Source organism: Bos mutus, chromosome 18, assembly GCF_027580195.1.
Source record: "Bos mutus isolate GX-2022 chromosome 18, NWIPB_WYAK_1.1, whole genome shotgun sequence".
NCBI classification, from domain to species: Eukaryota; Metazoa; Chordata; class Mammalia; order Artiodactyla; family Bovidae; genus Bos; species Bos mutus.
The window spans coordinates 50,707,691-50,734,475 of NC_091634.1; the positions used below are offsets into that span (position 1 = coordinate 50,707,691).

The 26,785-nt window shown below is 49.8% G+C and overlaps 1 long non-coding RNA gene across 1 annotated transcript in view; it reads left to right on the forward strand.

Annotated features, from left to right (window-relative positions):
* The window catches only part of LOC138991844 (uncharacterized), a 172,057-nt gene extending 145,565 nt beyond the window's left edge, over positions 1-26,492 (forward strand). The window contains exon 3 of the long non-coding RNA XR_011467735.1: positions 26,334-26,492. This is a non-coding gene — a long non-coding RNA (uncharacterized lncRNA). The remainder of the gene's footprint in view (positions 1-26,333) is intronic.
* Positions 26,493-26,785: the final 293 nt, after the last annotated feature.

Consider the following 26,785-nt stretch of genomic DNA (forward strand, 5'->3'; position numbering starts at 1 on the left):
CGTGTTCCCACCCCACTCAGGTCTCAGCCTAGAGCTGCAGGGGCTGAGGAGTCTCCGAGGCCACCACGCTGCCTGGTCACCCTCCTGCCTCCACGGGAGGAGCCGGGCCAGGCCCCCCAGCACCCCCCAGACCTCAAGCTCAGACCAAGCCCTCCAGAGTTACTGCATTTTCTTCCTGCCCTCCAACCCCAGCTTCTGGTTTTCTTTTCTTTCTTTTTTTTTTTTTTTGTCCCCTTTGCATTTTTTTTTAATGTGAAAGATCCGGGTCTGACCAGCTGTGAGCCAAGAGGGACATTCATTTCACCCTTTGCGAGGAAGGCACCTCCCCCTCTGGTCAGGAAGAGGCAGTGGGGTTTGGGCACTGGGGGGCTGTTTTCCTCTGTTCTGTCTGCTCAGACAGACGTCTGGGCAAAAGTCACTTTTCCAGTCTCCCGCTCGGTCAGAGTTCAAAGCCAGCTCCCAGCCGGGCTGAGCACGGGGCCATTTCCAGCTCAGCGCGGCCAGAACACGGCCTCATGCAGCCGTCTTGGGGTTGAGGGGTGCTGTGGGCTGGGGGTCGGTCGGCCCCATGGTGCCCCATGCCACACTGGCGGCTGGCATCATGGTGGGTCTGGCCCTGCTCCGAGGCGGCACTCAGTTACAAAGCAGGAGATTTGAGTTGTAAAGTCACTCATCAATTCGGCTGCTGTTGCTGCCATAACGTATGACCACAAATTTAGCAGCTCACGATAGCGCCAACCTGTTATCCGAGTTCTGGGAGTTGGAAGTCTGGTGTGGGTCTCACGGGCTGAAGTTGAGGTATTGGCTGGGCTTTGCTCCTTCCGGAGGCTCCAGGGGAGAATCTGTTTCCTGGCCTTCTCCAGCTTCTAGAGGTACTGCTTCCCTTGGCTCATGGCCCCCTCCTCCAGCTTCAAATCCAGCAGCATGGCAGCTGCGTCTCTTGACTCTTCTTCTGTCCTCACATCTTTCCATGACTCTGACTCTGTCTCCCTCCTTGTGGTTACCTGGAGCCACCCGGATCATCCAGAAGAATCTCACATCAGGGTCCTTAATCATGTCTGCAAAGTCCCTTTTGCCATAGCAGGCAACACATTCTGGGGGTGTGAGGGGAGTCATTATTCTGCCAACCACACTAACACTGGGCAACTTACTAGATACAACAACGATGATGATGTTGATATTGATGATGGTGATGATAAACATGGTGATAAGATGATGACCATGGTGGTGTTGATGAAGATGGTGATAATGGCGATGATGGTGGTGATATGGTAACTACCCCTATGGAATTGTTGGGAGGATTAAATTGATTCATATTTACAGTTCACACAGAGATTAAGAATTTGCAGCTCAGTCTCCATCTTTCCCAGCAGGAGAGGTCTGTGCGCAGAGCTAAGTGGAGGGTTGGACTGGGGAAGAGGGATCGAACCCAGTAGAGGGCTGGGGATGCAGATCTCTAGGACCACCTTAAGACATCCGAGAGATAAGCTCTAAATTCAGGGGTGCACTCAAGCGTGGCCGTCGGAGTCCTCGCTAAGTAACAAATCATGACTGTGTCTATTTTTACCTTATCTTCATCATTCCCAGTGGCGAAAGAGCTGTGACAATTGAGGAAGTGGTGGTAGACCTCTTTTTTTTTTCTTAATCAAAGTGCAAAGCTTTCCTTTAAGATTCCAGCTTTCCAGCAGGTGTACTGAGCAGCCAGAAGGGCAGGCGGAGGTGTCAGCTGCTCTAGAGGGAATCCTCTGCCATCCCTCGTAACTCGAGGCCTGGTCCCCCTGGGGCCGACATCAGAGTGGCCCTGGGAGCCGTGTGTTGTGACATCTCCAGGGTGGGTAGGGCCAGCGCCTCGGCTCCACGCTGGTTTTGAAGGTTGCCCTTGAAAAGTCTCTCTCAGGGTCCTTTCATAATGTGGCTCGGCACATTCCCACAAACCGTTACAAAGTATTTTAGGCGACACATTTCTATAACTGTAATGCTTTCTAAAACATTTTTTCTCAGTTTTGCCCTTTTGCAAAATAACTGTGTTTATAGTGATTCAGAAGCTCTTTCTTCTCAGAATTATTCTTGGCCAGAATGGCTCTAGCATCTGACACGACAGGGAAGCCGAGATGGGGGCACATCTCCTCCACATCTAGCCAGGGTCCTGCTGTGGAGACTTGGCCCAGAGCAGCGAACGCCAGGGCCTGGGCCCCAGAATCTTCATGCTGAGTATCCAACAGGGAAACTCACGCGTACTCTCCTCTGTAACAGGAAAAGCCATCCCCAGTGAAAGCAACCAAGGAAACAAGACCTCACGGTGGTGCCTGGCCAACAGGAATCCCAGACGTAGGGCTGGGCCAACCGGTCACCTTCAGCTATACGTCTTTGTGAAAAAAAAAAAAAGCGAACATCCTCCACACACAATATCTGGACATCGCAGGGTGCAGGCAATGCATTCAGTATAATCCTATTACAAAAACCACACTTTAAAAAAAAAAGAGGGGAGAGGGAACTTCCCTGGCGGTCCAGTGGTTAAGACTCCACACTTCCAATGCAGGGGGACATGCATTCCCACCCCTGGTTGGGAACTAAGATCTCATATGCCTGTCAGTGTCACTAAAAAGTAAAGTTAAAAAAAAATAAAACCACACACATGCACACGTATACATGTGCACTCCCCTAGCAGAGCAATAGCATCACTTACCTCTCTTTGGAGATTTGGGGGTGACGGATTGCTTCCATTTTTTGCTTTTCTACTTTTCTCCACTGTGTAAATTTTGGGGCAGAATGCATATATTCCTTGTGTGTGCCTCATACATTTGTATATATTTTTCCTTTAAAAAAAAAGCGGTTAAGGGAAAATACCATCATCCACCGAGTACACGCAAGACATGAAACTGGATGTTGAATGTCGGACAAAAGGGAGACGTGGCAATAAACGCCGTCATTACCATTTTACTTAATTGAGTGTTTACTGCGTGCCCAGCACTGTTCTAACCACTTTGCAGACAGGATCTCCTTTGATTCTGAAGCAGCTCTTTGAGGCAGAAGCTAGTATTCTTCCCTCTCTGCAGGGGAGAAATGAAAGTTAACTCAGAGTTAAGCCATTCAGCTGAAGTCCCCTGTGTGGACCCCAGCCTGCGGGACCAGGTTTGAACCAACTCAGGAGCCTCCGGTCTGAACATGATGTCTCGGCACCGTGTGGCAGGGAAAGAAGCGGAGAACAGGGGGCACGGATGGGGGACGGGAGCTGAGATGCAGGAGACGAAGGTGTGAGGCTGGGGCTGTGCTGAGCCAGGAGGGGTCTTGTACTTGCAGACAGCTGGAGGGAAGGAAGCCCAGAGGAGGAGGAGCTGGTTTTGTTTTTGGCTGGGAGGCCTCTGTTGCTGCACGCAGGCTTTTCTCTAGTCGTGGTGAATGGGGCTCATCTCTAGTTTCCAAGCTCGGGCTGCTCCTTATGGTGGCTTCTCTTGTCGCAGCTCTAGAGCTCAGGCCAGTAATTGTGGAACACAGGTCTAGTTGCCCTGAGGCATGTGGATCTCCCTGGACCAGGAATTGAACCCTTGTCACCTGCATTGGCAAACAGATTCTTAAGCCCTGGCCCACCAGGGAGGTCCGAGAAGCAGCTCTTAAGCTCTGCAAAACGTTTTGATGAAGGGGAGGTGGGGGTGGGGGTGAGTTGGATTGTTTACCCAGAGGTGCCTTTGACAACCTTGCTTTGAGATTCTTCAGTTTTTATGGCATATTCCCATTTTTCTTAAAAACACTGCTGTTGTTCGTCTGTTTACACTTCACTGGTCCATCCGCGGATGTCAGACCGACGAGGCTCAGGAGAAAGCTCCTTAAGCCTCAGTACTTTGTGATATGGCCACACAGGAAAGCCAGATCCGGGAAAATGCTCGCTGGACTCAGCATCATCCGGAAATCGGATCTCAAGCCACGGAGTGTTGGAAAGAGCGTTTTAAAGTGAAGTTTGCATAGCATGCATCTCATGGGAGCATCGTTCCCAGAGTCATTTAGAGACAGTGAATCAGGGGAGGAGGACTTACGGGAGCAGGTTCTTAACACACAGTCGGTTTGAGGACATTTCATTCCATGCCATTGGTTTTCTGCATAATTCTGTCTTTCCAACTGCAGTGGAGCAGTCAGGCTGTTTTTGAGGAACTTAACTGCATGGGCAGCAAGAGATTACACCACTGAGTTTTCAAGGGCAATAGATTGGGTGTTCAAGACTGGGCTACCATACACAGTGGTGAGGTTTGTGGACTGCACAAAGCACCTGGCTTTCAAGTGGCACTAAAAGTAACAAGGTGTGTGCTACCCTGTCTGAAGCAAGGGGCTCCTTTTTCTTTGCACAAAAGGAATGGCAGTCTCTTTGCCAAGCCCTAGGCCTGCAGGTTTGCATCAGCCCAGAGGGCTGCCTGGCTTCCCTGATAGCTCAGTTGATAAAGAATCCACCTGCAATGCAGGAGCCCTGGTTCAATTCCTGGGTTGGGATCAAACTACTGCACAATTGCTAGCAAAGTAATGCTCAAAATTCTCCAAGCCAAGCTTCAGTAGTACGTGAACTGTGAACTTCCAGATGTTCAAGCTGGATTTAGAAAAGGCAGAGGAACCAGAGATCAAATTGCCAACATCCATTGGATCATAGAAAAAGCAAGAGAGTTCCAGAAAAACATCTACTTCTGCTTTATTGACTACACTAAAGCCTTTGACTGTGTGGATCACAGCAAACCGTGAAAAATTCTTAAAGAGATGGGAATATCAGACCACCTGACCTGCCTCCTGAGAAATCTGTATGCGGGTAAAGAAGCAACAGTTAGAAATGGACATGGAACAACAGACTGGTTCCAAATAGGGAAAGGAGTACATCAAGGCTGTATATTGTCACCCTGCTTATTTAACTTATATGCAGAGTACATCATGAGAAACGCTGGGCTGGATGAAGCACAAGCTGGAATCAAGATTGCTGGGAGAAATATCAATAACCTCAGATATGCAGATGACGCCACTGTTATGGTAGAAAGCAAAGAAGAACTAAAGAGCCTCTTGATGAAAGTAAAAGAGAAGAGTGAAAAAGTTGGCTTAAAACTCAACATTCAGAAAACTAAGATCATGGCATCTGGTCCCATCACTTCATGGCAAATAGATGGGGAAACAATGGAAACAGTGAGAGACTTTATTTTGGGGGGCTCCATAATCACTGCTGGCTCAGAGCTTCCCTGGTGGCTCATAGGTTAAAGTGTCTGCCTACAATGCGGGAGACCTGGGTTCGATCCTTGGGTTTGATCCCTGGGTCGGGAAGATTCCCTGGAGAAGGAAACGGCAACCCATGCCAGTATTCTTGCCTGGAGAATCCCATGGATGGAGGAGCCTGGTGGGCTACAGTCCATAGGTCGCAAAGAGTCGGCGGACACAACTGAGCAACTTCACTTTCATAATCACTGCAGATGGTGACTGCAGCCATGAAATTAAAAGACGCTTGCTCCTGGGAAGAAAAGTTATGGACAACCTAGACAGTGTATTAAAGCAGAGACATTACTTTGCCAACAAAGGTCCATCTAGTCAAAGCTATGGTTTTTCCATCAGTCATGTATGGATGTGAGAGCTGGACTATAAAGAAAGCTGAGTGCCAAAGAACTGATACTTTTGAACTGTGGTATTGGAGAAGACTCTTGAGAGTCCCTTGGACTGCAAGGAGATCCAACCAGTCCATCCTAAAGGAAATCAGTCCTGGGTGTTCACTGGAAGGACTGATGCTGAAGCTGAAACTCCAATACTTTGGCCACCTGATGCAAAGAACTGACTCATTGGAAAAGACCCTAATGCTGGAAAAGATTGAAAGTGGGAGGAGAAGGGGACGACAGGGATGAGATGGTTGGATGGCATCACTGAATCAATGGACATGAGTTTGAGTAATTCCGGGAGTTGGTGATGGACAGGGAGGCCTGGCATGCTGCAGTCCATGGGGTTGCAAAGAGTCAGACGTGACTAAGCGACTGAACTGAACTGAACTGAGAGGGCTGCCATTCCAAGCCCACAGGAAAGTGCCATATAGGCCAGCTGGCCTCGACTCTGGACTGGGGGAGCTCAGGGTGTGAGGCCAGGAGCAAGGCCGGCCTGGCAGGGCTCCTCTGTTATGGGGTCAAAAGGAGGAAGAGAAGCCCCAGGTGTGGGCTGATGGAGGGAAAAAAGGAGGCACTTTCGTGAGTTCAGCTCACAGGGGTATGAAACTTTCATGAGGTCTTCACCTTGAGGTTGGCCTCGAGCTCTCTGTTAAAAGTTAACCAACACCATGGCAAAGGCAGGGGGAGCTTCACTTCAAACCACACCACAGTCTTCACTTGTCCAGGGTGTGGGGGTGGGGTTAGGGACCATCCTGCATGGGCCAGGCTGGTGGTCTCCCACTGGCAGGGTTGTATTTAAACAGCCCTCATGCCTGCCTGCCTGAAATCTTCTCATCAGGAACTGGTCAATCCTAAAACACTGGCCAGGAGCCCTCTGTAGTTGCTTTTTTTTTTTTTAATATTTATTTATTTTGGCTGCACCAGGTCTTAGTTGCAGCATGCACAGTTTTTAGTTTCAACATGTGAACTCTTGGTTGTGGCACATGGGAGCTAGTTCCCTGATCAGGGATGGAACCCAGGTGCCCCGCATTGGGAGTGTGGAGTCTTAGCCAATGGACCACGAGGGAAGTCCTCCTGCAATTGCTTTAAAGGTTTTGCTCTGTTGATTTAAATCCCATGAGGTGTCAGTGGTGAGGCCAGACCCCTGAGGACAGCACGGCATTCCATGAGGGAGAGGAGGTCATGGTGGAAGGGAGCGGGGGCCGGGAGAGCAGAGAGAGAGGAGGCTGTCCAGCCCTGTGATCTCAGCTCCACAGGTCTCCTTGGTTTACAGCATCTCCTTGCCCTGGCCGCTGCCCCACGCCAGGACCTAGCCAGGGCTGGAAAGGGGAATCGAAGGCAGGGTCCCTGTCCTCAAGGGGCTTCGTCTCTAACATCAGGATGCTGCGTCAACCACTCCACTCAGCACTGTAGCTGCGTCATCTCGTTAATTCTAACGTTAATCCCCAGAGGCAGGGGCCCATTTCACAAAGGAAGAAACAGAGGCTCCGAGAGGGGAGGCGACTTAGCTGAGCTCACACAACCGGGACCGTCTGGCTCCAATGCCAGTACGCTTCCCGACTCGACTAGGGTGTGGAGAGTGTCTACTGAAATGGACATAATGATCGTAACCATAGCAACCACAGTAGCTGCAGTAGTCGTGGTGATAGTGATCATAATACAACCCTAGAACTAGGAGTCACAGTAGGGAGGAGGCACTTAGCACACGCTGGGGGCCTTGCTACATGTTTTCACATACTAATTCATTTAATCCTCATGACACTATGTGGTCGGCACCGGCCTTGTCCCCATTGTACAGATAAAGAAACTGAGGTCCGAGCACAATAAGTAACGCACCCAAGGTCACCCAAGCCTCAAAGCTCAGATGTGGACCCAGGAGGTAAAGGGTCCTGTCGACTTTTTTTTAAACACACAACACGAGAGCTGTAGGTCACATTTTATTTGGGGCAAAATGAGGACTGCAGCCGGGAGACAGTGCCTCAGAGAGCTCTGAGAGACCGCTCCCAAGAGGGCAGGGAGGAAGTTCAGTATATATGTGATTTTGGTGAAGCGTGAATACATGCAATCAAGCAAGCATTTTTCTAGAAGTTTTCTGCTTGTCACCAGAAACAGTCATCATTATGAAGGACGTTAGTGCTTTTCTTGATATGAGGAGACTCAAGAAATGAGCTCGTAACACCAGCTCCTGAGAATATCTAAGCATCTGAAGGCCTGTCCTGACAGTTTTCCTGGAGCACAGAGCGCTTCAGTTCTGCTCTCCACCCTGAACCCCTTTCAGCGGGTGTTCAAAGTCAGCAGCTGCAGCCGCACATAGATGGCAAGTGCCACTTTGTAGCTGACAGTCCTAACGATGCCCACGCCTATGGGAGGAACACAAGACCTGCTTTCTTGAGGCCTGTGGGTGGCAGTGCTGGTAGCCATGTGGGGGATCAGACCATCCATGTGGCCACCCGCCGCTGGCTGGGCACCATTCAAGTCTAGAGCATCAGCCCTTGGGAAAGTGAGGACCCTCAAGGAGAGGAAAAGGCGCTGGGAAGGAGACGCACGGGCTGAGGAGTGAAGAGTGCTGATGGGTGGATGTCTCAGGTGGGCAGGGGTCAGGGCAGTCTCCCCAGGAGGGACACCTCAGCAGAGATCTGTAGCCCCAGGGATCCAGGAAAGGAGCATCCCAGGCCAAGGAAAGAGCCTGAGCAAACATCTGAGAAGGAAGAAGCCTGCAAAGTCCCTCCCTTGTCACAGCCCTGGACAGGGAAACTTTTTTATTAAAACTTTTTGAAAGCTATTACAAAAACACACCAAAAATAAAAGGCTTGTTCATAATCTTGCCACTTCTAAGGCAGTGAAAATCCCCTCTTCTGTCCTGTTCCCCAGTCAAACTGGGAGGACTAATTGGCAGAGGAAGCGTGCCCATCAAAGAGCACAAAACCATATGCATCAACTCAACATGTCTCAATGGCCTCTGTTTTCGTCACCCTCTTGAAGGCATGTTGAAGGAAAGTTACATGGCTCAAAATAGCCTGGAGTTAAAACTCCCCTCTAGGTCTTCCCCACCATTCTATGCAAAACAAAGAACTCTCTCACCCAAAGAAAAAAAATGGACACTAAGATTGATTACACCCAGCTCCCAGCTGGTCCAGCCTCTGGGTGATCTCCAGAGTTCCTTGCCCCAGCCGTTTAAGAGATAACTACTCCGAACAGCCTTGGGGAAGAACAGGCCCCCTTAAGACAGTAGCTTTCCACATATATGCCTATATATACTTACTCTTTTCTTGGGTTAGTGCAGCAGCTCACTAATCTGACTGCTGCCCCTTCTCGCCTCATTAAAGGTGATCTGTTCCTGTAAAGTGCCAGTCTCACTCTTTTTCTGAACCTCGCCTTCTCTAACTCCCTTACGCTACACATGTGACTGTCTTTTCCTCAGAAGCTCTCAGCCAGCCCTGGTCGGGCAGCCCAACAAGCTGACGTGGCCTGACCACTCTTAAAGCAAGAACGTTAGAACTGTGCATAAACCACGGTTAATAGGCTCTGAGCAAGCCTGGAGGTCCCTCATCTTGACCAGAGCCAGGACTGGAAAACCTGGTCTTTGGGTCACATATGTGGACCTGACGCTTTCTGTCCTCATTCTGGTTCTCGCGGCCACTTTCTGAGGCCTGGAATTTTTTGACATCTGATTTCTAGATTCACAGATTGTGATAGTGACCAGTGAGCCCAAGAAGAGAAAGAACACAGCTGCTGGAGCCAAAAGGAATCAGAGTAACTCAGACCCAATCTCTCAACAAATGGGGCAAAAGACCCCAAGTGACCCTCAGAAAGACTCAGGATGCCAGGACCCCCCTCCAGCCAGGGAGTCACAGCGTAAATTCACGGGAAACAGCCCCTGACATCTTTCAGAACAAGTGGAAACCGGGTGACCCTCCCAGGAAGAGAGTCAGTTCTCAGGGCTATTTTCAGCACATCAGGGGACCAGATTCCAACCACAAAGGTAAATGAAAAACCAGAAGCAATGAAGTGATCTAGCCAGAGAAAGCCGACTTTGGACGCAGAAAGTTTCATATTTTAGGTAATTTCTTAAAAGAGCAAAACTAATTACGGGCCTTCCCCTCTCCCAGACGTGTGAAGTGTGACATCTTTTCTCATATTGTTATCTTTAGTCCTCTCTCTCTCTCCCCTCCCTCCTAAGTAACCATTATGATACACTTAACACCAAATGCTTTCTGGTATCTCTTTCCTGTTGTAAAACTCCATTAAACCTCGCTCATTCATTCTGCAAAAACTGTCTTGAAACTTTATTCTGATTCCATCTACATCATATTGCAAACATCAACTCCCAATGGATTGCTGTTGAATATGTAATTGGAATTCAGACATAGCTTTTAAAGATGTTGTTTCTGAATCTTATTCTTTTTTCTTTTTTGTTTCTGTAAGGGAGGCATCTCCTTAAGAATCTTCCACAGTTTGTTGTGATCCATACAGTCAAGGCTTTGGTATAGTCAATAGAGCAAAAGTAGATGTTTTTCTGCAACTCTTTTGCTTTTTCGATGATGCAGCAGATGTTGGCAATTTGATCTCTGGTTCCTCTGCCTTTTCTAAATCCAGCTTGAACATCTGGAAGTTCACAGTTCATGTACTATTGAAGCCTGGCTTGGTGAATTTTGAGCATTACTTTGCTAGAATGTGAGATGAGTGCAACTGTGTCGTAGTTTGAGCATTCTTTGGCATTGCCTTTCTTTGGGATTAGAATGAAAACTGACCTTTTCCAGTCCTGTGGCCACTGCTGAGTTTTCCAAATTTGCTGGCATATTGAGTGCAGCACTTTCACAGCATCATCTCTCAGGATTTGAAATAGCTCAACTGGAGTTCCATCACCTCCACTAGCTTTGTTCGTAGTGATGCTTTCTAAGGCCCACTTGACTTCACATTCCAGGATGTCTGGCTCTAGGTCAGTGATCACACCATCGTGATTATCTGGGTCGTGAAGATCTTTTTGTACAGTTCTTCTGTGTATTCTTGCCACCTTTTCTTAATATCTTCTGCTTCTGTTAGGTCCATACCATTTCTGTTCCTTTATCGAGCCCATCTTTGCATGAAATATTCCTTTGGTATCTCTGATTTTCTTGAAGAGATCCCTAGTCTTTCCCATTCTATTGTTTTCCTCTATTTCCTTGTATTGATCACTGAGGAAGGCTTTCTTATCTCTCCTTTTATTCTTTGGAAGTCTGCATTCAAATGGATATATCTTTCCTTTTCTCTTTTGCCTTTAGCTTCTCTTCTTTCCTCAGTTATTTGTAAGGCCTTCTCAGATGACCATTTTGCCTTTTTGCATTTCTTTTTCTTGGGGATGGTCTTGATCCCTGTCTCCTGTACAACGTCACGAACCTCCGTCCATAGTTCTTCAGGCTCTCTGTCTATCAGATCTAGTCCCTTGAATCTATTTCTCACTTCCACTGTATAATTGTAAGAGATTTGATTTAGGTCATACCTGAATGGTCTGGTGGTTTTCCCTACTTTCTTCAACTTAAGTCTGAATTTGTGTGGATCACAACAAACTGTGGAAGATTCTTAACGAGATGGGAATACCAGACCACCTGACCTGCCTCTTAAGAAATCTGTATGCAGGTCAAGAAGCAACAGTTAGAACTGGACATAGAACAACAGACTGGCTCAAAATTGGGAAAGAAGTACATCAAAGCTGTATATTGTCACCCTGCTTATTTAACTTATATGCAGAGTACATCATGAGAAATGCTGGGCTGGATGAAGCATAAGCTGGAATCAAGATTGCGGGGAGAAATATCAATAATCTCAGAGACGCAGATGACACCACCCTTATGGCAGAAAGTGAAGAAGAACTGAAGAGCCTCTTGATGAAAGTGAAAGAGAAGAGTGAAAAAGTTGGCTTAAAACTCAACATTCAGAAAACGAAGATCATGCCATCCAATCCCATCACTTCATGGCAAATAGATGAGGAAACAATGGAAACAATGAGAGACTTTATTTTGGGGGGCCCCAAAATCACTGCAGATGGTGACTGCAGCCATGAAATTAAAAGACGCTTGCTCCTTGGAAGAAAAGTTATGGCCAACCTAGACATTAAAAAAACAGAGACATTTCTTTGCCAACAAAGGTCCATCTAGTCAAAGCTATGGTTTTTCCAGTAGTCATGTATGAATGTGAGAGTTGGACTATAAAGAAAGCCAAGCACCGGAGGATTGATGCTTTTGAACTGTGGTGTTGGAGAAGACTCTTGAGAGTCCCTTGGACTGCAAGGAGATCCAACCAGTCCATCCTAAAGGAAATCAGTCCTGAGTATTCATTGGAAGGACTGATGCTGGAGCTGAAACTCTAGTACTTTGGCCACCTGATGCGAAGAACTGACTCATTGGAAAAGACCCTGATGCTGGGAAAGATTGAAGGTGGGAGGAGAAGAGGACGACAGACATTGAGATGGTTGGATGGCATCACTGACGCGATGGGCACGAGTTTGAGTAGGTGCCAGGAGTTGCTGATGGACCGGGAAGCCTGGCGTGCTGCAGTCCATGGGGTCACAAAGATTCAGATACGACTGAGTGACTGAACTGATCTGAAGGGAGGTATGCTTATTTATTTGTATTCATGCACAGGTACAGACTGGCTCTATAATCTAATTCAACTTGGATTTTTATTTTTTTAATTAATTTATTTTTAATTGAAGGATAATTGCTTTATATATGGTGTCAGTTTCTACCGTACATTAACATGAATCAGCCACAGGTGTAGGTAGGTCCCTTCGCACTTGAACTTTTATCCCAGCCCTGTAGGTTGTCCCAGAACCCGGGTTTGAGTTCCCTGAGTCATACAGTGAATTCCCACTGGCTGTCTGTTTTACATACGGTAATGTGTATGTTTCCATGCTGCTCTCTCCATTCTCCATTGGCCCCACTCTCTCCTTCCCCAACTCCTCCCCAGGCCCATAGGTCTGTTCTCATGTCTGCATCTCCACTGCTCCCCTGCAAATAGGTTCATCGGCGCCATCTTTCTAGATTCCATATATACATGTGTTAATGTATGATATTTTTCTCTTTTTGATTTACTTCACTCTATACATGTTTGTATAGCTGATATTGGCAGTGGCAGCATAACAGACCCTGCACCAGGGTGAGATTAAGGCTATGATGAATCTGGAGTCATCATGAGGTCCCTGGAACCACCTGCCTGTCACCCCAGTGTCTTCTTTCCCCTCTGACGTATCTGCTTTCAAGCTTTCATGCATCATGGGAGCAGTCAACCTCAGGAACCATCTTTTTTTTTTTAAGACCCACTCAGAACTTCCCACATAATTCCCCATCAAGTACACCTTTGATGCTGCTCAAAGTGTGGTCTGCAACTGGCGCTGTGGGGTCCCCAGGGGTTGGGGAAAAACGCAGCCTCAGGCCCCGCCCACCGTCACTTCTTGCTGCTGTTCACTCATCCATTTGCACCACATGGTGTTTTGAACCCTTGCAACTCTCAAAGCACCTGCCTGCCTCCTGGAGAGGGTAAAAAGTGTGAGATGGGGTGCTTGCTTCAGGGGTGACTCCCCAGGGGAGGGCCGAGCACCCAGCCTTGAAACCAGTACTGGCTACCCCGCCAACACCCGGCTGCATGCCATGCGTCAGGAGCAAAGATACGGTGTCTTTAGCTTCTGGACCTCTGTAACCCAGAGGTGTGATGCCTCTGGTTTTGGTAGAAGAGAAGGCAGACACCCATGTGATGTGACGTCACCTCTTCGAGGAAGACTGTCAGTGTCCAGCCCCCTGAAGTCCAACTGCATATTGGCATCATCTGCGGCAACTGTTTGAAACGTGGAGGCCCAGGCCCCTCCCCTCATAGCAGAATCAGGAAATCTGGGCTGGGGCCCCAGCAGTTACCAGGGAGACCTCTGCACACACCACGCTCCCAGTGTCCCCAGTTTGCATGTGTTATGTCCCCTGCGGAGACAGCTCACCCCGCCCCCACCCCATCCGCTGGGTCAGATAAAGCTCACTGATGTCCCGCAGCGCCCGGCTCTCAGCTCTTGGCGTGATTTTCTACTTCTCCGCCTGCCCCACTGGACTGCAGGCTCCCGGAGGTGGGGAGCTGTGTGTCTGCCGTGTGTCTGCTGTGTGTCGCCAATGACCGGCACACAGTCAGGTCTCACTAAGTGTGTGTGCCGTCAACCCACCAGCCCAGGAGGCGTGGTAAGAATTTGGTCCCTACCCACTGTTCTCCACAGCCTCGCCCAGCCCCAGGTCCTCCACGCCAGGGCCCCAGCCCCTTTGCCCCTGTCAGCCCACAGTTGGCCCCACTGGACCCCTTTGCAGGGCCGGCCTCACCCGGGCCTCCAGGGTCTCAGCAGCAGCACCTGGGCTGTCCGTCAGGTTGACCTTGGGCAGCTGAGCTTCCGTCTCCCTTGTTCTTGAGCCTTTTCTGCCCATCTCATGCTCCAGTTAATGGTGACCTGCATCTCTCTCTCACTCTTTACCTCTCATCCCCTTGTCTGGGTCTGTGATTTCTTCTTCCTGATCCCCAAAGCACAACTGTTCTCTGATGACCTAGAATCCTACACCTGCTATCAGGGCCTCCTACACTGCCCAGAGCCGCCTGCACAGATGTTGGGGCTCCCGTCTTCCCAGCCTCCTTCCACCTTTGCTCTGACTGTCAGGACCCTCTTCCCTGCCCCTTTGCTGGCTGTATGTTGGCCTGTGATGACCACCCCCTAACCTACCCCTCACAGACTCTGACCTCCCAGCCTAGGTTTCACCTGCTCTTCACCATCGCAGCTATGCCATGGTCCCCCACTCTTATACTTGATAAACCTATCCTTAATATTTTTTTTTGGAAGAGACCCTGATTCTGGGAAAGATTGAAAGCAGGAGGAGAAGGGGTCAACAGAGGATGAGATGGTTGGATGGCATCACCAACTCAATGGACATGAATTTGAGCAAACTCATGGAAGCCTGGCATGCTTCAGTCCATGGAGTTGCAAAGAGCTGGACACGACTGAATGACGGAACAACAATCCTTAATATCCCATTCTTTTTCATTTATTTTATTGATGTCTAGTTGATTTACAATGTTGTGTTAATTTCTTCTGTATAGCAAAGTGACTCATATATACATATATACGTTCTTCTTCATATTCTTTTCTATTATGGGTAATCGCAAGATATTGAATACAGTTCCCTGTGCTCTATGGTGGGACCTTGTTGTTTATCCATTCTGCATGTAATAGTTTGCCTCTGCTAAACTCCATCCCTCCCCCTGCCTCCCACTTGGCAACCACAAGTCCTTCTCTATGCCTGTGAGTCTGTTTCTGTTTTGTAGACAAGTTCATTTGTGTTCTATTTAGATTTTACATATGTGTGATATCATGTGACATTTGTCTTTGTCTGACTTCATGTAATAATCTCTAGGTCCACCCAAGTTGCTACAAATGGCATTATTTCACTGTTTTTATGGCTGAGTAATATTCCACTGTATATATGTACCACATCTTCTTTATCCATTCCTCTGTTGGTGGACATCTAGGTTCTTTCCGTGTCTTGGCTGTCGTGATTAGCCCAGCTATGAACATAGAGGTGCATGTATCTTTTTGAATTTTGCTTTGTCTGGCTTACTATGGCATTCTTAAGTATCCCATTCTTAAATATCACACACTTTAGCTCAACAAATATTTGTCATTGGGTGAGAAGATGGATGGTTGAATGGAGGTGGGTTGGATGCATAGATGGATGGTTAGAAGAGAGGAGGAAGGTGGAGGATGGATTGACAGACTAGTGCACTGACAGATGGATAGATGAATGGTTGGACAGATGGAGTAGTGGATGGATAAAGAGAGAAATACAGTAAGTCGGTTGAACTATCTCAAACCTGAACGTCCAACACGTGCAGCAGAGATGACTGGATCAGCTCAGAGAGACATCTAGAAAAGTCACCGGTGTGCGGAGACCAGTCTACAAAGCAAGAGGGAGATGGCCCCGCTCGCACAGCCCTCTGAGTTCAGAGTGCTTGGCCCCAACCTCCAGTGGGAGCTGGATGGACAGGCCACAGACAAACTGACCATACCCCTGGTCATAGCCAGCGCTTCCGTTGCAGGTCAACATCACTGCTGGGCTGGCTCCTTATCTGTAAAATGCGATGTCATTCCCTGAACCTGTGTGTGGTACTTTCCTAGGGGCTGCTCTCACAAGTTACCTCCAACCCGCTGCCTTACACTAGCAGAAGTGTATTCCCTCCCAGTCTGGAAACCAGGAGCCAGGAATCCGTGTCAAAGCAAAAATTCAGGGTCATCACAGCCGTGCTTCCTCTGGCGGCTCCAGGGAGAACCCATTTCCTCACCCTTTCCAGCGTCCCGTGGCTGCTGCCTTTTCTTGGCTTGTGGCCCTGTTACTCAATCTTTGACCACATGGCTTATACTCTTCTCTGTGTGAAATCTTCTGCTGCCTCTGTCTTAGGACACTCGTGATCACATTAGGGCCGGCCCAGCTCTTCCAGCATAATCCCCTCATCTCAAGATGCTTAGCTTGGCCTCATCTGTAAAGTCCTGTTTGGACCATATGAGGGAACATTCGGAGGTTCCCAGGATTAGGAATTAGGACATGGTCTTCGGAGGCCATTGTCCAGTCTGCCATAGCGTCCCATACACAGTCACTGCTCAATACGTATCAGCTGTCTCGATAGTAACAATTATCTAGCACCACACTGACCATCTGAGAAGTGGGAAAAAAAAAAATATTGTTCTCTTCTCTGCATCTAGAAAAGAGAATCGTGACTGTCTCACGCATTTGTTTAGAAAACACAAACATCTGCTGTTTGTCTGACTGAGGGCCACCCCCCACCGTTTTGTGGCCACAGTCACTGCGGTCACTTCCCCCAAAGGGTCAGTCAACAGAGAGTACTGAGAAAGCTGCTTGGGGGAACTGTTTGTTGCCCCAGAGCTTGAGGACCAGCAAAGCAGCAGGCAGCCAGCCATGGCGGGATGATTCAGAGTCAAGAGAACCTGACCCAGCAAACGCTCAGGAGAAACGGAACCCACTTCCAAGCGAGCTGCTGGACGCCAGAGAGACCGCAGCTCGTGCCAAGACCCCAGAGCCTTCCCAGGACACGGCCCTTGAGATGCAGATTAAAATGCCATCTGGTTTCTGCCCTATGTCTGACCTGAAAAAAAAAAACAAAACACTTTGAGAGATGGACGTGGGGGTAGAGAAAAGGATAAGGAACACTTCTGGGAAAATTGTGTGTGTTTTTCCCTGTATTTTTGGTCACTTTAGAGCAACTTTGTTAACTCCTCCCAGGCTGGAAGAAATTCACTTCTTTTCAGATTCAGATTAATCCCAATGACGGATGTGTCACTGAGAAATTTTAATAGGGGCTGGATATTAAAGATGATATTGTCTTTTTAAATTTTTATTGAAATATAGTTGATTTACAATGTTGTGTTAGTTTCAGATGTACAGCAAAATGATTCAAAAATATATTCATTATATATTATATATATAATGTATATATGTGTGTGTGTGTGTGCCCAGTCACTTCAGTCGTGTCTGATTCTTTGAAACCCGATGGACTGTAGACTGCCAGGTTCCTCTGTCCATGGGATTCTCTCAGCAAATATTCTGGAGTGGGTTGCCATTTCCTTCTCCAGGGGATCAAACCCATGTCACCTGCATTGCAGGTGGATTCTTTACCGTCTGAGCCACCGGTGAAGCTCATATATATACATATGTACCTATAGGTATATATGTGTGTGTATTATATAGGAACATATATGTGTATACATGTGATGGGCTTCCCTGGTGGCTCAGATGGTAAAGAATCCACCTGCAATGCAGGATACCTGGGTTCAACCCCTGGGTTGGGATCTCCTTCTGAAGGAGGGCATGGCAACCCACACCAGTGTTCTTGCCTAGAGAATCCCCACAGGCAGAGGAGCCTGGTGGGCTGCAGTCCATACACACACACACACACACACATTCTTTTTAGGATCCTTTCCCATTATACATTATTACAAGATAGTGTAGTTCCTTGCTCTGTACACTAGGTCCTTGTTGGTTATATGTTTTATATATACTGTAGTAATATGCTAATCCCAAATTCCTAGTTTATCCCCCCCCCCCCCGCCGTTTCCCTTAGGTTCATTTTCTGTGCCTGAGTCTATTTCTGCTTGGCAAATAAGTTCGTTTGTGTCATTTTCATGTTCTACATATAAGCAATGTCATATTTGTCTTTCTCCGTCTGACTTCACTTAGTGTGACAATCTCTAGGCCCATCCATTTGCTGCAAGTGGCGTTATTTCGTTCTCTTTTACGGCTGAGTAATATTTCATTGTGTGTGTACACCACATCCTCTTTATCCATTCATCTGTCTATGGACACTTAGGTTGCTTCCATGTCCTGGCTACTTTAAATAGTGCTGCAGTGAACATTGTGTGTGCATATATCTTTTTGAATTATAGTTTTCTCTGAATATATGCCCAGGAATGGGATTGCAGGAACATATGCTAGCTCTGTTTTCAGTTTTTTAAGGAACCTCCATACTGCACCAACTGACATTCCTATCAACAAAGTAAGAGGGGTCCTCTTTCTCCATATTGTCTTTGCCATTCATTATTTGCAGACTTTTTTGATGGTGGCCATTCTGGCCCATATGAAGTGGCACCTCATTGTAGGTTTGATTTGCATAAAGAATGTTTCTTTGGTGTGATGCTAGCATTGGGATTCCGGAGGGGGAAGTCTAACGTATTTGTGTGCGGTATGAACACACCTTCAAGTTTTCTTTCAAACAGATCCACAGATACATAAACACAGACCTCTGAAGCAAATATGGCACAAGGGTAACAGCTGTTGAATGTGAGTGGTGGGGAAACACTGGTGTCCACCACTCTCAACTCCTCTGCATGTCTGAAAAGTCTTCATAACACCAAGTTGTGGGGTGGAGAAAGAAAAGACGGTTAAAGGAAACAAAGAGTTCCACTGAATATTGTTCAAGGCCCAGGTGGATGGGCTGGGGCACCATTTAAGGTTGAAAGGAAACCTTCAGAGACCGGAGGCTCCTAGGAACAAAGATACAAAATCTGGGCTTCTGGGGCAAGGACTAAAAGAAGGAGATGGGACAGGGAGAGGATGCAGTGGTGAGGCGCTTTCCTGGTGTAAGGACATTGGCAGAACCGAAGCCAGAGCACCAGTGGGGCCGTGGGGAACTGCGCAGCACTGTCAAATCACTGGGTGTAGCTCAGTGCATCAGATGCCAGCCAAGGACTGTGTTAAATGTCAGTCAGTAGCAGGAAATAGGGTGGGTTCTGAGAGTTTGAAATGCAGCTGCTCTGAGTCTGCTGTGTTGGGGGAGTTTGCTCTGTCCCTTTTAACACAGACGAAAAGGGAGACCTGGATTTCCAGGGGGAAGAGCTCCACCAGGATCCTGCAATCATGGGCTTTTAGGCTATAGTAGACATCGAGGCTGACATACTCAGCCTTCCTCCCCCCACTCTCCATCTTTAGTCTAATCCAATCATCAGTCCCACCCCTCCAGAGTGATCGGCTCAGGAAGGGACATGTGACCAGTTCTGGCCAATGAACTGGAAGACAGTGACAGCCAGGGGCCTTCTGGGAGAATCTCCTGACTTCCAGGAGAGCACCATGGGAGAGATGGTCTCTCTTCTTCCGTGATGCCTGGAACCACGGCCGCCATCTTGTAACCAGCATGAGGACAAAGCCAACGTCATGGTGGGCAAGACAGGGTGACAGGAAGGACCTAGCTCCTTGAGGACACCTCTGGGCCATGGACCAGCCAAGCCTGAAGCCTCCCTGTAACTTCCTGTTATGTGACATCATACATATCCTTATTCTGGAATTCTGTCAACTTCCATGCAACTTCCATGCCTGTTCCTGATACAAGACCAGGAAGCTGAAGCTGTGCTGGTGTGCATGGTGCTTTTGCCCGAGTCAGGGAAGCCCTATCTTCCCCAGCCTGTGGAGTGGGCTACATTTGGCTTTCAACCCAAACTGGCCCCCTTCTTCAGGAACCCCCACACAGCGGACAGCCCACACAGCGGTCACAGAGAACATCTGGCAAAGTCCCCAGGTCCCCTTGCCAGACTGGTACACCTGCAGAGACCGAGAGCTCCCTCCCTCCATTCCAGATAATGCTGGCCTCAGAGAAGTTCAGGTGGGGGCGGGGGTGCCAAGGGCTGAATGCAACCCGCCTCCACCCCAGCTCAGTCCGCCCTTCGTGTGTGCTTTGTTTTGAACAATTCACATTTCCTCGAGTCTTACAAAGTGCTATTTCAGTGCAACTTCGAGCCCCACCCCACTTCCTTTCCAACCAGAGTGACCCCTGCATAGCTCTAATGGAAACCCTGGAGCCGACGAGGCTGGGGCCTGAGCACCTCCGACCATGCTCCCCCTCGCGTCTACCCAACCCGGCCCGGGGCCGCTGCCCGCTCTCGGCTCAGCTGTGGACCTGACGGTGGGTGGATACAAGTTTCCCGTGAAAGGTCCTCAGCCCCATGCAGATGTTTCCAGGGAGGATCCAAGCCTGCTCTGCTGGCCTCCCCCGGGATTCGGGCCCCCTGACCCCGGAAGTGAGAAGGCGCGAGTGGGGCGGGACCAGGGGAGGTGAGGCCAGACGGAGTTCAAGGGCCAGGATAGTACTTTGGTCTTGACTCCTGGGGTTTCAAGCGAGAGGTGGCCAGGCCCTTGACTTCTGTTTCTCACTTGAAGAGGAGACAGTTCCGCCTGCTCTCTCGACACGGAGCGAATCCCCTGGTGGGGCACGCTGGTCGGGAAGATACTGCCTAGGCTTCTGGAAGATGCGGGTGTGGCCGGGGCGGTGGAGATGGGGTGGGGAGCCAACCAGAACGATACAGCTGCTTCAGCAAGCACAGGCACCAGCCACCTTCTCCAGCCATAAACCTTTGCTGTCCTTTATCCCATTCCAGGAGCCAGGACACCGTAAAGATGCAGCTGTGTGCAGTAGTCAAAGATAGGAGTTTGGAGTCAGTTGGATACAAGTTCGGCTTGTTGTCAGCTGTGTGACTTTCAGCAAGTGACTTCACCTCTCTGGTCCTGTCTACGAAACAGGGATAACAGTAGCTCCCTCCCGGGGCTTTTGGCAGAACTTATTATGCACAGAGCATTTGACACACTCCCTGGCACATAGGAAGCATCAATAAACATGTCTGGTTATTGGTAAGAGTTCTCAGCACTTCACAGTTTGCAAAGCACTTTCATGACTGTTCTCTCATCAAGCTGAAGAACTGTTGCTTTGGCTCAAAAGGCAAAGTAGCCCGTCCTGAGCCAAGAGTTCAGCTGACTCCCAGCCGCATTTCCCTCGCCCACCCGTTTCCTGCAGCCTCCACAGCCACTGACCCCACAACACAGCACCCCCAGGCTGAGTTTCAGTGTTGATTCTAACTCGCCAGATGACTGGAGGCCAATCACTTCTTCCCCTTTCTGTTCCCAGTTTCTCCATCTGCAAAGTCAAATGCTGGATAGACCCCAGAGTCCCGTTTCCTTCCACCTACTGAGATATCTGCTAGACATCTGCCCTAATTGTGTTTTGAATATTTATTATGTGCCCTTCTCTGTCCCAGACACCATTATTCCATCAACATATGATTTCTAACCCTCACAGCAAACCCTGGGAGGTGAGCCATTTTATCCCCATTGCACAGATGGGGAAACCGAGGCTCGAAGAGGGGAAAGGACTTCCCAGTGTGAGTGGGGTAGAGATGGGATTTGAACCTAGGTTGGTCAGATTGAAAACTCAACCTTTAGTCATAAGATTGCCTCCAGTTCAATCCCTCCACAGACCCATGAGGTTCTTGGTAAATGACCAGACTTCCCCTTGGTCGACCACCTTGGAACTCAGTGGTACCGGTGAGACCAGGAAGACCAGAATCCTGGATGGGGGAGCCCTCTGGGTACCCAGCCCCTGACTGTGGCATGAACATCCCCAGTGCACCTGTGCCGTGCCCGTCCTGGGCCAGGTGTGCAGTTATGAGCAGACCAGAGGTGCCAAAAGTCACCAGGCAGCGGCCGAGCCACGTAATCGGAGCCTGGGAAAGTCCAGCAGGCTCTAGCCACGTCTTACTTTCCATCACACCCTCCTTGAGTCCCTCCTCAAGGCCGTGAGCACACCAGAGCCCCACCCCAAACACATATAACCCCCCCAGGAGCATCCGCAAATGCCTCACTCACTCCTGCGGTGCCTGGAGTAAACGGCAAGGAGTCTGTGTTCAGCAAATACTGTCTCTATTAGCTCGTGAATAAATGAGTCCGCAGAGGAGGGAATTCATGGGTCTCACGCTTGAATCTAGAGCTCTTTGTTTCTTGTACATGCTGTGTAGTTGTAGAGCCCCTGATGTCATTTTATTCACAACATCTTTATTCGCTACTTAGATCCTGGGACTCTGTGTGTGGACAAAGAACTCACCTGCCTGCAGGTTGGGAGCTGGGTTCTATTGGTGGCTTCATTACTAATTCCCCGAGGGATGTGTAAACAATTTTCCCATCTCTCCAGCCTCTCTAGACCTAAGATTTTAGTATTCCACAGAGAAATCAGGGTTCTGACCCTCAAGGTCTTTAGGGAGCCGCTCCCACCAGCAGCTCCCACCCCGCCTGTGAGTGCCAACTGTGTGTGTCTCTCCCCAGCCCCGTGCTTAGAGATATCACACCAGGAGCTTAAGGGTTACACCATGGACTTTGACAAAGGCCCTTTATGCTTCCCTGAAGAACCTGTTAAATCTCTACCAGCTTATTCACTTTAAAAGGCCCAGATATCTTATAAGCATTTGGTCTGATCTTTAAAATTACTGTGCGTTTTGCAATAACGTCACAAAACATTGTTTTTCATTTTAATGAATCACTTTTAAATGTTTTTTATTTGGCTGTGCGAGTCTTAGTGGCGGCACTGAGGTTCTTGGATCTTTGTTGCATCATGCGAGCTCTTTAGTCACTATGCAAACTTCAGTTGCAGCACACGGGATCTAGTTCTCTGACCAGGAATGGAACCCAGGCCCCCTGCAATGGGAGCAGTCTTAGCTACTGGACCACCAGGAAGTCCCCATGAATCATTTTGAATGACCAGTTATATTCCTTTATCCCCTCCCCCAAATAGTCTATTGAAACACAGTCTGCCATGTGTGTCCTGGGTCTTGATACATCTGCCAGCCACTGGATTTTCCAGCTTAAAAAGCAGAGTACTGGGGAGGGGATGATGAGAAGGGGGGCGGGGGAGCAGAGAGGATTTTTAGGGCAGTAAAACTGTATGTGATGCTCTGACAGTGGATACATGTCACTCTGTGTTTGACCAAGCCCATGGAATATACGAGATCAAGATTGAACCCAAACTTAGACCATAGGATTTGGATGCCAACCGTGTGTCAGTGTAGGTTCATCAAGTGTACAGAATGCACACTCCAGTGGGACATGGGGATGGCTGGGGGTCACCGTGGGGGCCGTGGTAAGGCAGGGGTATGTGGGAACCCTCTGTACTTTCCACTCAATCTTGCTCTGAACCCGCTCGAAAAATAAAGCCAATTTTCTAAAAAATCAAAATTCAAAAGGAAAAAACCTCGGGGCATTGCCTGATTTCTAAGTGTCCTTCCAGATCTAAGAGTCCCTAGGGTCTTGTCTCCTTTAATGAGCACCAGTGAAAGTAGGATTTCCTCGTATCGGTTGTGGGGGATGTGCCTCGGTGCTCACAGGTGCCGGCCCACCACCATCAGATGTCTTTCCCCGTGTGGTCAGAGTTTGGGGAAGATGAGCAAGGGGAGGCTTGCTTCTTCCAAGGCTGTGGTTTCTCCAAGTACCGTTGGCTGCCTGCTTGGGCATCACCTGTTGAGTTTATCAAAATGCAGATCCCCAGGCCCTGGTGTGGTGGTGGTGGTGGTTTAGTCGCTGAGTCATGTCTGACTCTTTGCAACTCCATGGACTGTATAGTCCGCCAGACTCCTCTGTCCACAGAACTCTCCAGGCAAGAATACTGGAGTGGGTTGCCATTTCCTTCTCCAGATCTTCCCCACCCAGGGATCGAACCCACAACTCCTGCATTGGCAGGCGGGTTCTTTATCACTGAACCACCAGGGAAGCCTCCGCAGGCCCTACTGAGACCTGTTTTGATGATAAGCCTGGGAATAAGCAGTTCTCTGATTGCAGAGGACCAGTGCACAGGCTGGAGATGCAGGCAAGCCAGGCAGAGTCATCCCAGGCATGGCAGGACGGCCGAGTCTGTGCACCTCAGCTAATGGAGAAGGGCCACCTCCTGACCCAGGCAGCCCCAGGGCCACACCCACCTCCACCACCTACCTTGTAAACATCCCCCCCTCTGAGCCCCTGTGTCCTCAGCTGAAAAGTGGGGCTGGGGGACTCCCTCCCCAGAGTCGTGGGGAGAATTAAACTGGACACCCATGATCAGAAAGCACTTGGCACAGGTGAGCCCTCCAAATGCGGGTGTGCTCCTGGGGACACACCACCCAGCCCCCCAGGATGGAGACAGAGTGATGCCCCAGACACCACCCTCATGACGCATGCCATCAGCGGGAGGGCACCAGCCAAGGTCATGTCACACGGTGACAGGTGCCCCCAGGAAAATAAAGCCAGACATGCCAGGGAAAGTGAGCCTCTCTCAGAAGGTGACATCTGAGCAGACTCCAGGACAAAGGAAAGGAAAAGCCACATGAAGGACTTGGAGAAATGTCCAGGGAGCAGCCGTGCAGAGGTCCTGAGGCAGCACCACGAATAACACGTTTGAGGACAGCAAGGAGCCTCGTGCGGCCACAGGGGTGGGGGCGGTGAGGGGGCGACTTGGGGAAGTGACCGGGGACTGGATCACATCGGCCCCCCAGTAACGCCACTCCTGGACATCATCCAAGAGAACAATTAGCAAAACCACACACCCACGGGCATTTGCGGTATCCTCCCTAAGGATCACAAGCTTCCAAACTACCTGCCCGGTCACCTACACGGGGGCAGTTTCAGAGCGTGACACACCAGCCTGGTAGGTGCTCCCCAAACTCCCCAGACAGTTGTGAAGATTGTAGCAACGAGGACAGTGTGCATGATATAATACGCTTTAAAAAAAAATCACAGTTCAAAATACATACTTGCACCAGAATGAGACCGGGGGCTGAGAGGTTAGCGGTGGGCGTGCTGGGGTGGGGCGGAAAACAGTTCTGTTTTCCTTTTTCAAATTTTATATAATGCGGTTGCTGTATTATTTTTATAAATAAGGGGAAAAATGTGTTCAAACCAAACCAGTGGTGGGGTGAGGAGAGGGAACGGAGAGGCTGGTTTCCCTTCCTCATGATACCAACCCCCCCAACCCCGATGTTTCGGGTTTTCTCATCTCCATAATGTCCTGGACCCAGCCAGCCCAGGGAGTGCAGTGCTCAGCCCGCAAAGGGCCGCGTGGATTCTTAGGAGCAGGAGAATCCTGCCCTACACTCCAAGAAGCAAAGCATCCAACGCGATGTCCAAAGCACCACTAGGTGTTTGTCCAGAGCAGGCAGAGGGGGCAGGGAGGGTGTTCTCACAGGACAGCTGGGAAAACCGCGCCCCTAAATACCCGCTGGCTTCTGCCTTATGTCCTGCCGTCTGAGACACATGTGGTCACCACGTGATGGAGGCTGACCTCCTCTCCCTCACGGCCGCGTTCAAGGCGAGGCCAGCTCCAGCTCCGGCTGAGCTCCGGGCTCACTGCCTCTGGCCCAGGGAGTTAAACAGCCTGTCGGCCCTCTCAGGCCACCAGTCCCCAGGCTCGCAGGCAGACCAGAGGCTGCAATGCCCCATGTGCCTGCACACCACCCTTGCAAGGGCCGAGAGGCCCAGAAGGACTCAGAAAACCGAGCCCTGCTCCTGCTGCTGCTTCTGTCCCCTCTCCCAGGCTGCCCTCCCCGCCTCCCCCAGGGGAAAGCCAGCCTGCTGGCTGCTGTTTTTCAGATTCCCAAATCCAGGGAGGCAGTTGGGGCACTGTTAACAGGCCCCAGGGTGGATCAGTGTCTGGGAATCCTGAGCTTCCACCTTTAAGTGTTTGCTTTCTGGCTCCTGACAGAATCTTGCTTTGTGTTGCTTTTTATTTCTGGGTCTTTGTTGCCACGGTGGACTTTCTCTAGTTGCGGTGAGCAGGACCTTCTCTAGCTGTGGTGCACGGGTTTCTCATGGCGGTGGCTTCTCTGGCTTCGGAGCACAGACTCTAGGGTACTCGGGCTTCCATAGTGCCCGAGTACAGTAGCTGTGCTCAGTAGCTGTGGCACGTCGGTTTGGTTGCTCCACGGCACGTGGGATCTTTCCGGACCAGGGATCGAACTCATGTCCCCGCATTGGCAGGTGGATTCTTAACCACTGGAACACCAAGGAGTGGGAACTCCTGCCAGAATCTCTAGAGGGGAGGCAGGGCCGCAGGAGAGGAGTCCAGGGGAGCAAGTAGAGGGGAGGCGGGAGTGGGAATCTGTGAGACGGGTTGGGAGCCTGTGCGGCCCCTGACGGGCAGCCCTGCCCCAGGAGTTGGGTCTCACTTCACCACTCCCTCTCCGGGTGGCCTGGGTGGGCAGGATTCCGGGGGACCCAGTGTCCTTACCAACACACAGAGGTCCGTCAGTCTGTCTTTAAAGGGCCTTCAGGCCCTGAGCTCCTGCCCCGGATGGTGTTGTCCCAATTCCTTCCATGTCAGGCCAACACATCACCTTTGGCAGAATCACCGCCTCACTGTGGACCTTGTTTCTAATTCTAGCGGCTCCCTCCAGATCGCACCACCATCCCGATGACTATGGACTCCATAGCTTTCACTCTCAAACCCACCCCAAGGGGACCCACAGACGGAAAACCTGTCATCAAAGAAGCTTCTACTGCGTGATTCTCCAGAACTAAACCTGCAGGGCTCCGAGGACCCCTCCAGGTGAGGTCCAGAGTCTGAATGGTTTCGTATTTTTATAACCCTCCCAGCTGCTCCCGACTCAACACGCGATGGGTCCGATTCGATGAACAGAAACTGGTTGGGAAGGGTGTGGCGGGGTGTCTGGTTGAAGCCCATCTGTGCGACGAGGAGCTGGGAGAGGGGTGGGGAGCGAGGGCCCCCCTCCATGTCGTGTGTGGCTTCTGCAGCTGCCCCAGCCGCAGGGGTGGGATGAGCCTCGGTGTCTAGGGGACAGTGATGCGGAAGTCCGTAGCCCAAGGCAGGCCTGC